This window comes from Magnolia sinica, chromosome 10, assembly GCF_029962835.1.
Source record: "Magnolia sinica isolate HGM2019 chromosome 10, MsV1, whole genome shotgun sequence".
NCBI classification, from domain to species: domain Eukaryota; kingdom Viridiplantae; phylum Streptophyta; class Magnoliopsida; order Magnoliales; family Magnoliaceae; genus Magnolia; species Magnolia sinica.
This window is the reverse complement of record NC_080582.1, coordinates 11,327,255-11,339,830: the sequence shown is the minus strand read 5'-3', so window position 1 is coordinate 11,339,830 and position 12,576 is coordinate 11,327,255.

Sequence of the window (12,576 nt, the reverse complement as noted above, 5' to 3'; positions counted from 1 at the left end):
CTTAACTTATAACCTAACCTAAACCTATACTTATAACCTAAAACTATTCTCAAATCCCAAAACCTAAACCTAAGCTTTCCCTAAACCTATAAGCTAAACTCAATTCCCTAAAGCTAAATCTACACCTAATCCTAATCTCAACTCCCTAACCTAAACCTAAACATAAACTTGAAAACTCAAACTTAAACCCAATCCCGAACTTGAACCCGATTTCCTAAACCTAAAGCATAACCCATTCTCAAATCCAAAAACCTATAACCTAAACCTAAACCAAAACCAAAACTTATAACCTAAACCCGAACCCATCCTCAAATCCCAAAACCTATAACCTAAACCAAAACGAAAACCTATAACCTAAACCCGAACCCATTCTCAAATCCCAAAACCTATAACCTAAACATAAACCTTAACCTAAACCTATAACATATAACCAAAACTATAACCTAAACCCGAACCCATTCTTAAATCCCAAAACCTATAACCTAAACCTAAACCTTAAACTAAACCTATAACATAAATCAAAACCTAAACCTAAACCTAAAACCTAAACCTATAACCTATAACCTAAATTAAAACCTATTACCTTTCCCTAAACCTTAACCTAAACCTATAACCTATAACCTAAATCAAAACCAAAACCAAACCTAAACCTAAACCTAAACCTATAACCTATAACATTAACCTAAACCTAAAACCTAATGTATTCTCAAATCCCTAAACCTAAACCTACACCTAATCCTAATCTAAACTCCCTAACCTAAACCTAAACCTAATCCCTAAACCTAAACCTAAACCTACACCTAATCCTAAACTAAACTCCCTAACCTAAACCTAAACCTAAACTTGATAACCCAAACCTAAACCCGATCCTGAACCCAAACCCGATTTCCTAAACCTAAACCTTAACCTATTCTCAATTCCCTAAACTTATTGCTTATAACCTAAACCGAAACCAAAACTTATACCTTAACCTAAACCTAAACCTAAACCTATAACCTAAAACCTAGATGTATTCTCAAATCCCTAAAACTAAACCTACACCTAATCCTAATCTCAACTTCCTAACCTAAACCCGATTCCGAACCCGAACCCGATTTCCTAAACCTAAACCTTAACCTATTCTCAATTCCCTAAATCAATTGCTTATAACCTAAACCGAAAGCTAAACTTATACCTTAACCTAAACCTATAACCTATAACCTAAACATAACTTAAAACCTAAATGTATTCTCAAATCCCTAAACCTAAACCTACACCTAATCCTAATATCGACTCCCTAACCTAAACCTAAACCTAAACTTGAAAACTCAAACCTAAACTCGATCCCGAACCCGAACCCGATTTCCTAAACCTAAAACTTAACCTATTTTCACTTCTCTAAACCTATAGCTTAAACCTAAACCTAAAACTTAACCTAAACCTTAACCTAAAGCTATAACCTATAGCATAAACCTAAACGTAAACCTAAACCTCTAACCTGTAACCTATAACCTAAACCTAAACCTAAAACCTAAATGTATTCTCAAATCCTTAAACCTAAACCCAAACCTTAACCTAAACCTTAACCTTAACCTAAACCTATAACCTATAGCCTTAACCTAAACATGTAACCTATAACCTAAACCTAAACCTAAAACCTAAATGTATTCTCAAATCCCTAAACCTAAACCTATACCTAATCCTAATCTCAACTCCCTAACCTAAACCTAAACCTAAACTTGAAAACTCAAACCTAAACCTGATCCCGAACCCGAACCCGATTTCCTAAACCTAAACTTTAACCTATTCTCAATTCCCTAAACCTATAGCTTATAACCTAAACTTAAACCTAAACCTTAACCTAAACCTATAACCTATAGCATAAACATACACCTAAACCTAAACCTGTAACCTATAACATAAACCTAAACCCAAAACCTAAATGTATTCTCAAATCCTTAAACCTAAATCTAAACCTTAATCTAAACCTTAACCTAAACCTATAACCTATAGCCTTAACCTAAACCTGTAACCTATAACCTAAATAAAAACCTAAAACCTAAATGTATTCTCAAATCCCTAAACCTAAACCTACACCTAATCCTAATCTCAACTCCCTAACCTAAACCTAAACCTAAACTTGAAAACTCAAACCTAAACCCGATCCCGAACCCCAACCCGATTTCCTAAACCTAAACCTTAACCTATTCTCAATTCCCTAAACCTATAGCTTAAAACCTAAAATTAAACCTAAACCTTAACCTAAACCTATAACCTATAACATAAACCTAAACCTGTAACCTATAACCTAAACCTAAACCCAAAACCTAAATGTATTCTCAAATCCTTAGACCTTAACCTAAACCTATAACCTATAGCCTTAACCTAAACCTGTAACCTATAACCTAAATATAAACCTAAAATCTAAATGTATTCTCAAATCCCTAAACCTAAACCTACACCTAGTCCTAATCTCAACTCCCTAATCTAAACCTAAACCTAAACTTGAAAACCAAAACCTAAACCTGATCCCGAACCCGAACCTGATTTCCTAAACCTAAACCTTAACCTATTCTCAATTCCCTAAACCTATAGCTTATAACCTAAACTTAAACCTAAACCTAAACCTTAACCTAAACCTATAACCTATAGCCTTAACCTAAACCTGTAACCTATAACCTAAATATAAACCTAAAACCTAAATGTATTCTCAAATCCCTAAACTTAAACCTACACCTAATCCTAATCTCAACTCCCTAACCTAAACCTAAACCTAAACTTGAAAACTAAAACCTAAACCCGATCCCGAACCCGAACCCGATTTCCTAAACCTAAACCTTAACCTAAACCTATAACCTATAGCATAAACCTAAACCTAGACCTAAACCTGTAACCTATAACCTAAACCTAAACCTAAAACCTAAATGTATTCTCAAATTCTTAAACCTAAACCTAAACCTTAACCTAAACCTATAACCTATAGCCTTAACCTAAACATGTAACCTATAACCTAAACCTATATTCTCAAATCCCTAAACCTAAACCTATACCTAATCCTAATCTCAACTCCCTAACCTAAACCTAAACCTAAACTTGAAAATTCAAACCTAAACCTGGTCCCGAACCCGAACCCGATTTCCTAAACCTAAACCTTAACCTATTCTCAATTCCCTAAACCCATTACTTATAACCTAAACCGAAACCTAAACCTATACCTAAACCTAAATCTATAACCTATAACCTAAACATAAACCTAAAACCTAAATGTATTCTCAAATCCCTAAACCTAAACCTACACCTAATCCTAATCTCAACTCCCTAACCTAAACCTAAACCTAAACTTAAAAACTCAAACCTAAACCTGATCCCGAACCCGAACCCGATTTCCTAAACCTAAACCTTAATGTATTCTCAAATCCCTAAACTTAAACCTACACCTAATCCTAATCTCAACTCCCTAACCTAAACCTAAACCTAAACTTGAAAACCAAAACCTAAACCCGATCCCGAACCCGAACCCGATTTCCTAAACCTAAACCTTAACCTATTCTCAATTTCCTAAACCTATAGCTTATAACCTAAACCTAAACCTAAACCTAAACATAAAACCTAAATGTATTCTCGAATCCTTAAACCTAAACCTACACCTAATCCTAATCTCAACTCCCTAACCTAAACCTAAACCTAAACTTGAAAACCCAAACCTAAACCCGATCTCGAACCCGAACCCGATTTCCTAAACCTAAACCTTAACCTATTCTCAATTCCTAAAACATATAGCTTGTAACCTAAACCTAAGCCTAAAGCTATACCTAAACCTGTAACCTATAACTTAAACCTAAACCTAAAACCTATTGCTTATAAGCTAAACCTAAACCTAAATGTATTCTCAAATCCCTAAACCTAAACCTACACCTAATCCTAATCTCAACTCCCTAATCCAAACCTCAACCCGATCCCGAACCCGAACCCAATTTCCTAAACCAAACCTTAACCTATAACCTAACATAAATCTAAACCTATTAACTGCACTTATAACCTAAACCTATAACCTAAACATAAGCCTAAAACCTAAAATCAAAATGTATTTTTAAATCCTTGAACCTAAACCTACACCTAATCCTAATCTCAACTCCCTAACCTAAACTTAAACCTAAACTTGATAACCCAAACCTAAACCCGATCCCGAACTCGGACCCGATTTCCTAAACCTAAACCTTAACCTTAACCTATTCTCAATTCCCTAAAGCTATAACCTATATACTATAACCTATAACTAAAACCTAAATCTTAACCTAAACCTATAATCTAAGCCTAAACCTTAACCTAAACCTAAACCAAAACCTATAACCTAAACCTTAACCTATAACCTATAACCTAAACTTATAACCTATGACCTAAAACCTAATCCTAAACCTAAACCTAAAACCTAACACCTAAAACCTAAAACCTAAACCTAAACCTATTTTAATGATCAGTTTTATTTTTAATAAGTGCTCACTTTTTTGGAAGAAGTTTATGCAATTCTTCATGATTCTGAATTATAATGTTTTGTTGGTTTAAATTTTTTTTTTCAGGTGAAAGACAAAAAGAAAATTGTTGCTGATTTTTTTCTTTTTTAATTTATTATGTTAAACTTATATGTATTTATGTGTGGATGAATGTAATGTGGATAAGATTGCTTGTGTTTGGATGGAAGTAGTTTATGTTTGGATGAATGTAGTTTATGTTGGATTTACGTAGTTTGGGTTTAGATGAGTGTGTAGTTTATGTTGGATTTACGTAGTTTGGGTTTAGATGGATGTAGTTTATGTTTGGATGAATGTAGTTTATGCTGGATTTACGTAGTTTAGGTTTAGATGGATGTGAATGTGAATATGATAAAATATGTTATATAACAGGTGTATATTAGGAAAAATATGATGATGTAACAGGTGTATATCAGGAAGAATATGATGTTGTAACAGGTGTATATTGACCCTCTTATAGGGGACGGTCCATGACAGTCCTTTTTAAGGACGGTCCATGACCGTCCTTTTAAAGGACGGTCTGTGGCCGTCCTTTGAAGGCCCATAAGAGACGGACCATGACAGTCCTTTTTAAGGACGGTCTGTAGCCGTCCTTTGAAGGCCCATAAGAGACGGACCATGACAGTCCTTTTTAAGGACGGTTCACGACCGTCTTAACGGCGGTCTATGGCCATCCTTTGAAAGCTCATAAGGGACTGTCCGAGACCGTCCTTTTTTAGGACGGTCCATGACCGTCCTTTTTTCGTTAATAAAAATGACGGTTTTCAACCGTCCTTTAAGTAATACGACACGTCAAAATTTAACGGCCCTTGCGACGGTCCATGACCGTCCTTTTTGGTCATTTGAGACGGTTTTGGACCATCCTTTTTTCACTGGCTATTATACCAATTTGCAATGGGGTTACAACAAATCTGCTTCTAGGATACAATAAGCTTCTTCTCCAAGACTGGAGAAATGTGGGCTTCGGCTTGCAAAATCGAAAAATACACCCAAAACGCACTTTTATAGCATGCACCCTTGAATTCTGTGTTGTTATAGTTTAGCCCTTGAAAACTGTTTGCAATTTATTACCTGTAAAATTGCTTGCAGTTTAGCGCCTGAAAACTGAAACTTTTCAAAAAACATTCAAAACCCAAAATGAAGAAGAAGAAGATGGAAAAGAGATTGTTAGAATTGTTATTTTTATATTGACTCAAAGAGGAGTTTATACTGAGTCACGAGATGTCTTAAGATCATTTTCATATAAAGACATCTTCTTCTATAGTATCTTTTCAATAATGACATCCCTCCACCATTAATGACATCTTTTCATCACCATTTCAAATTCAAATGATGATCCATTTACCAAGAGTTACCACCGTTCATAAATAATTGGTCATCAGCAATCACTAAAAGCTACTATCCTTTTCTTAAATTTTTTTTTATAAATTAAGAAAAATCTTTTCTTATTTGGAAAAAATCCATACACGCGTCATGGAGTTTTTTAAAGTCAACACACCATTCAGGTCCACCTTTAACTTAGCTTGCAATCAACTTCCAGTGAACTTTCATTGCGAATGCGTAGGCTGCAGCCTGTCAGCTGCATCCATTTTTCAATTTCAATAGTCAAATCCCTGTATTTGTTGCCTTCTCGGGAGAAATTGGCTACTGTAGATGCAACTTTTTACCAAGTTTCGTTTTTGAAGAGTCCAAAACTTACCTTCCCAGCTTAGACGTTGGAGTTAGGGACGAGCATTTGAGGACCAAAATACCCTGCCTTCTTTTCAGAAGCGGATGGGCTGGTGTGCGAAAACGAGCGCCAACGGACATGGATTGCGTCCTACCCACCCACCGTGATGTAAGTGATTTATCCACGCCGTTCTCATTTTTCTCGTATCATTTTTAAGGTACGAGTCAAAAAGTGAGGCAGGTATAGGTCTTAAGTGGACCACAAAGTCGGGATTGAACGTCCACCATTAAAAACTTCTTGGGAGCTTGAGAAGCTTCAGATCAAGCCGATATTTGTGTTTCACTTCATCCACGTCTACATGACGTTATGAATAGGTTGGATGGTAAAAAAAAAACATCATGGTGGCCTTTAGAAAGGTTTCAACGGTAGGTGTCATTATCGCTGCAGCTTCCTTTGGTGTGGTCCACTGGAGATGTCGATCAACGACATGGATAAAACACTTACATCACGGTGGACCCCACAGAGCCCTTCCCGGACGGGGTAGGACGCAATCCGCGTCCAGCGCTGACGCTCGGACACGGATTAGATATGACAGGTTGAGCAACGAGTCGGCTATTGATGTGACGTCACCAAGTTATGTGGGACCCACTATGATGTATACGTTATATCCACACTGTCCATCCATTTTTAGATATCATTTTAGGGTATAAACCAAAGAATGAGGCAAATAAAATTTTGTAGTGGACCCCACCAAAGAAAACAGTGGGGAGAGTGATTTCCACCGTTGAAACTATCCTAAGGCCCATCATAATGTTTATCTGAAATCCAACCTGTTCAAAAGTTAAAAAAGACACGAAATAAGGGAAAACACAAATATCATCTTGATCTAAAACTTTGTGGCCTTTAGAAGTTTTTAATGGTTAGCGTCACTGTCCCCACAGTTTTCTGTGCTGGGGTCCACCAGAGATTTGGATTTAACTCATTCTTTGGATATTGCCTAAAATAATCTCTCCAAATGGATGAAAGGGGTGGATACAAAACATACATCATGGTGGGGCCCACGAGCGTCAGAGCTCGTCTTCGCACACCAGCCAATCCGCTTACGAAAGGAAGGCAGGGGTATTTTGGTTCTCCAATGTTCGCCCGTACGTCTAACGTCTAAGCTGGGAAGGTACGTTTTGAGTAAAGAGTTGGGTCTACAGTGGTCAATTTCTCCCTTCTCGGAAGATGTTAAGGTAGAGTTGAAAGAAGGAAATATGGTAGCGCTATTTCCATACAACACACATGTCATTATAATGTATTGATCGACGCTCTTCATCAAAGTACCGCTACCATTTTTGACATATATTTTAAAAATTACACACAGTAGATAAACATATATGTCACTTTTCATCACTTGCTTCACTGTATGTCAAGCTTTTATTCTCTACTGTGGATTCAAAGGACACTGATCAACGACTAGGATCATCGGATCTATGTCTTTTTAAACACTTTCTATCGACATTAGGAGAACTAAATGGACAGTCCCAAATAGTATGTGACACTGCCGCATCATGCATGTACAGTTGAGAGGTTGATATACAATATTATGGGAGAAATTTACAACTGTACGACCCATTTAAGGCCCATTTAAATTTCTAGTCACACTTATTTTTACCTTTCAAAAATAAGCCCCAGGTGTACGGACGGCTTGCCAAAGGTCGAAAATGCCCCTGCTTTTTCCTTCAGCCGGATCGGTGGTGCTCGAAGACGAGCGCTGACGCTCCTCGAACTCCGAGTTGTACGAACGGTTTAAAAGAAATCAAAGCTACATGGCCCCACAGTTACGTATTTATTATATCCACAACGTTCATCCATATTTCGAGATCATTTCTCCGGAGCATTATAAAAAAAAAAAAAAAATCATATCCACATATCAACTGGACCACACCACAAATCGCAGCGGGAAAATTGATTTTCACCATTAAAAATTTTGTAGGGCCCACCGTAACATTTATTTTCCATCTAATCTATTCATAAGGTCAAAAAGACCAGGATGGAGAGGAAAAACAAGTTTCATGATGATCCAAAACTTCTGTGATCCCTAAGAGGGTTTCAATGGTAGATGTTAAATCCTCCACAGCCTTTAACAGTGTGGTCCACTTGATAGCTAGATCTGTCTTATTTTTCGTCTCAAGCCTTAATACGAGTTCACCAAAAATATGGACGGTTTGTATATAACACATACCTCATAATAAGACCCACAAAAAGCAGTGGGGATTACAACAGCAAATAATAATAATAATAATAATAATAATAATAATAAATAATTAAAAAACTAGGAAGTTATAGCTAAAGATGATAACCGCAGCCATAGTTATAGCCCCTGCCATTTCGATATGTCCTTCTATATGTATCGAAGGTATTCGATTAATCGAAAAAGGTCTAATATTGTCCAACGAGTTTGCCTCAAAAATCCTGCAATTTTCGATACATATCGAAGTGTATTTGATATATATTGAAGGTATTTTACATTTAGCTATAGATTATAACCGTAGCCATAACAGTAGTCTGTGCCAATCTTTGAATTTTTTTATTTTTTATTTTATTTTATTTTTTTACATGGAGAACTTCATTCTACCTACAATTTTCTCTAATACATATTTATATAAATATGTATATATAAGGATATAAAATTTTTCTCTCTCTCTTTTTTTATTTTTCATTTTTTATTTTTCCATTTAACAAGAATATCTTCTAAACCAAAATTAGTTACTTGACGTACCCTATATGATTTTGGGGTAGGAGAAGCTACTTTAGCTAACCAACCTAGTTATTTTTCAAGATTTCATTAGGTCGATGGTTGAAAATCCATTTCATTCACTTTGCGGTAAATTTCAATCAGTTCGCAGTTAATTTCGCTCATTTCATTTACTTCGTGATCAATTCCATCCATTTCACGGTTAATCCTGGTGATTCCATTTTGATTCACGGTCATTTTCATGTATTTCACAGTCAATTCCCTTCACTTCACGGTCATTTCCATGCATTTCACGGTCAATTCACTTCACTTCACGGTCATTTTCATGCATTTCACGGTCAATCCCAGCGATTTCGTTTTGATTCACGGTCATTTCCATGCATTTCATAGTCAATTCCCTTCACTTCACGGTCATTTCCATGCATTTCACGGTTAATTCGCTTCACTTCACGATTATTTTTATGCATTTCACGGTCAATCCCGGCGATTCCATTTTGATTTATGGTCATTTCCATGCATTTCACAGTCAATTCACGATCATTTCCATGCATTTCACGGTTAATTCGCTTCACTCCACGGTCATTTTCATGCATTTCACGGTCATTTCCATGTATTTCATGGTCAATTCCCTTCACTTCATGGTCATTTCCATGCATTTCACGGTCAATTCGCTTCACTTCACGGTCATTTCCATGCATTTCACGGTCATTCCGCCTATTTCGTGTTGATTCACGGTTATTTCGACGCATTTCACGGTGAAGTGTAGCGATTGGACCGTGAAATGCGCAGAAATGACCGTGAAGTGAAGGGGCATGATCATGAAATGCGCCGAAATGACCGTGAATCAACACGGAATAGGCATGAATGACCGTAAAATGCATGGAAATGACCATGAAGTGAAGCGAATTGACCATGAAATGCATGGAAATGACCATGAAGTGAAGGGAATTGACCGTGAAATGCGCCAAAATGACCGTGAATCAACACGGAATAAGCGGGAATGACCGTGATTTCCATGCATAACACGGCCATTCCCGCCTATTCCGTGTTGATTCATGGTCATTTCGACGCATTTCACGGTCATGCCCTTCCACTTCACGGTCATTTTCACGCATTTCCAATTCGCTTCACTTCACGGTCATTTCGACGCATTTCACGGTAAAGTATAGCGATTGGACCATAAAATGTGCGGAAATAACCATGAAGTGAAGGGTCATGATCGTGAATGCACCAAAATGACTGTGAATCAACACGGAATAGGCGGGGAATGATCGTGAAATGCATGGAAATGACCGTGAAGTGAGGCGATTGGACTGTGAAATGCGTGAAAATGACCGTGAAGTGAAGGGGCATGACTGTAAAATGCGCTGAAATGACTGTGATTTTCATGCATATCACGGTCATTCTTGCCTATTTCGTGTTGATTCACGGTCATTTCGACGCATTTCACGATCATGCCCCTTCACTTAACGGTCATTTTCGTGTATTTCACGGTCAATTTGCTTCACTTTACGGTCATTTCCATGCATTTCACGGTCATTCCCGCCAATTCTGTATTGATTCACAGTCATTTCGACGCATTTCACGGTGAAGTGTAGCAATTGGACCGTAAAATGCACAGAAATGACCGTGAAGTGAAGGGGCATGACCGTGAAATGCACCGAAATGACCGTGAATCAACATGGAATAGGAGGGAATGATCGTGATATGCATGGAAATGACCGTGAAGTGAGGCGATTGGACCGTGAAATGCACGGAAATGACCGTAAAGTGAAGGGGCATGACCGTGAAATGCGCTGAAATGAGCGTGAATCAACACGGAATAGGCAGGAATGACCGTGATTTCCATGCATATCACGGTCATTCCTGCCTATTCCGTGTTGATTCACGGTCATTTCGACGCATTTCACGGTCATGCCCCTTCACTTCACGGTTATTTTCATGCATTTCACGGTCAATTCGCTTCACTTCACGGTTATTTCCATGCATTTCATGGTCATTCCTGCCTATTTCGTGTTGATTCACGATCATTTCGGCACATTTCACGGTCATGCCCCTTCACTTCATGGTCATTTCCGTGCATTTCACGGTCCAATTGATACACTTCACTGTGAAATGCGTCGAAATGACCGTGAATCAACACGTAATAGGTGCATGAAAATGACCGTGAAGTGAAGTGAATTGACCGTGAAATGCATGGAAATGACCGTGAAGTGAAGGGAATTGACCATGAAATCATGGAAATGACCATGAATCAAAACAGAATCGTCAGGATTGACCATGAAATGCATGGAAATGACCGTGAAGTGAAGGGAATTGACCGTGAAATGCATGAAAATGACCATGAAGTGAAGCGAATTGATCGTGAAATGCATGGGAATGACCGTGAATCAAAACGGAATCGTCGAGATTGACCATGAAATGCATGAAAATGACCGTGAAGTAAATGAAATGAATGAAATTGACCGCGAACTGATTGAAATTAATCGCAAAGTGAATGAAATGGATTTTCGACCATCGACCTGTTGGAATCTTGGAAAATAACTAGGTTAGTTGGCTAATGTAGCTTCTCCTATCCCAAAATCATATATGGTACATCAAGTTACTAATTTTGGTTTAGAAGATATTCTTGTTAAATGAATAAAGAAGGAAATGAAAAAAAGAGAGAAATTTTTTTTTATATGCTTTTATATATATATGTATTAGAGAAAATTGTAGGTAGAATAAAGTTCTCCATGTAAAAAATAAAAAATAAAAAATAAAAATAAAAAATAAAAAAATAATAAAAAAATTGCATAGACTTTTATGGACTGCAGTTATGGCTACGACTATAATCCGTAGCTATATCTTCGATACATATCAAATACACTTCGATTAATAAAAAATTGCAGATTTTTTATGCAAAGTCGCTGAACAGTTTTGGACCTTTTTCGATTAATCGAAAGACCTCCGATATCGAAGTACATATCGAAAGACCTATGATACATGGCAAAGGGCGTATTCAAAAAGCATGGGTTGCGGTTGTGGCTACGGTTATAATCTGTACCCATAGATTCCAGGCTCTTTTTTTTTTTTTTTTTTTTCGTTGTAATCCCCACCGCCTTTGTGGGTCCTTTTATGAGGCATGTGTTATATCCAAACCATTCATCTATTTGGTGAACTCGTACTAAGTCTTAAGAAGAAAAATAAGACAGATTTAGCTATCAAGTGGACTACACTGTAAAAGGCAGTGGAGGATTGAACGTCCACCATTGAAACCCTTTTTAGGTGTCCCAGAAGCTTTGGATCATTACAAAATTTGTTTTTCCTCCTCATCCAGGTCTTTGTGACCTTATGAATAGATTGGATGGAAAATAAATGTTATGGTGGGCCCTACAAAAGTTTCAACGGTGAAAATCAATTTTCTGCTGCTCTTTGTGGTGTGGTCCAGTTGCTATTTGGATATTATTATTATTATTTTTTGGATAATGCTCCAAAATGATCTCGAAATATGGATGAACGTTGTGGATATAATAAATACATAACTGTGGGGCCCATGTAACGTTGATCTCTTTTGAACCGTTCGTAAAACTCGGAGTTCGAGGAGCGTCAGCGCTCCTCTTCTTCGAGCAGCGGCCGATCCGCTTGAAGGAAAAAGCAGGGGCATTTTCGACCTTTGG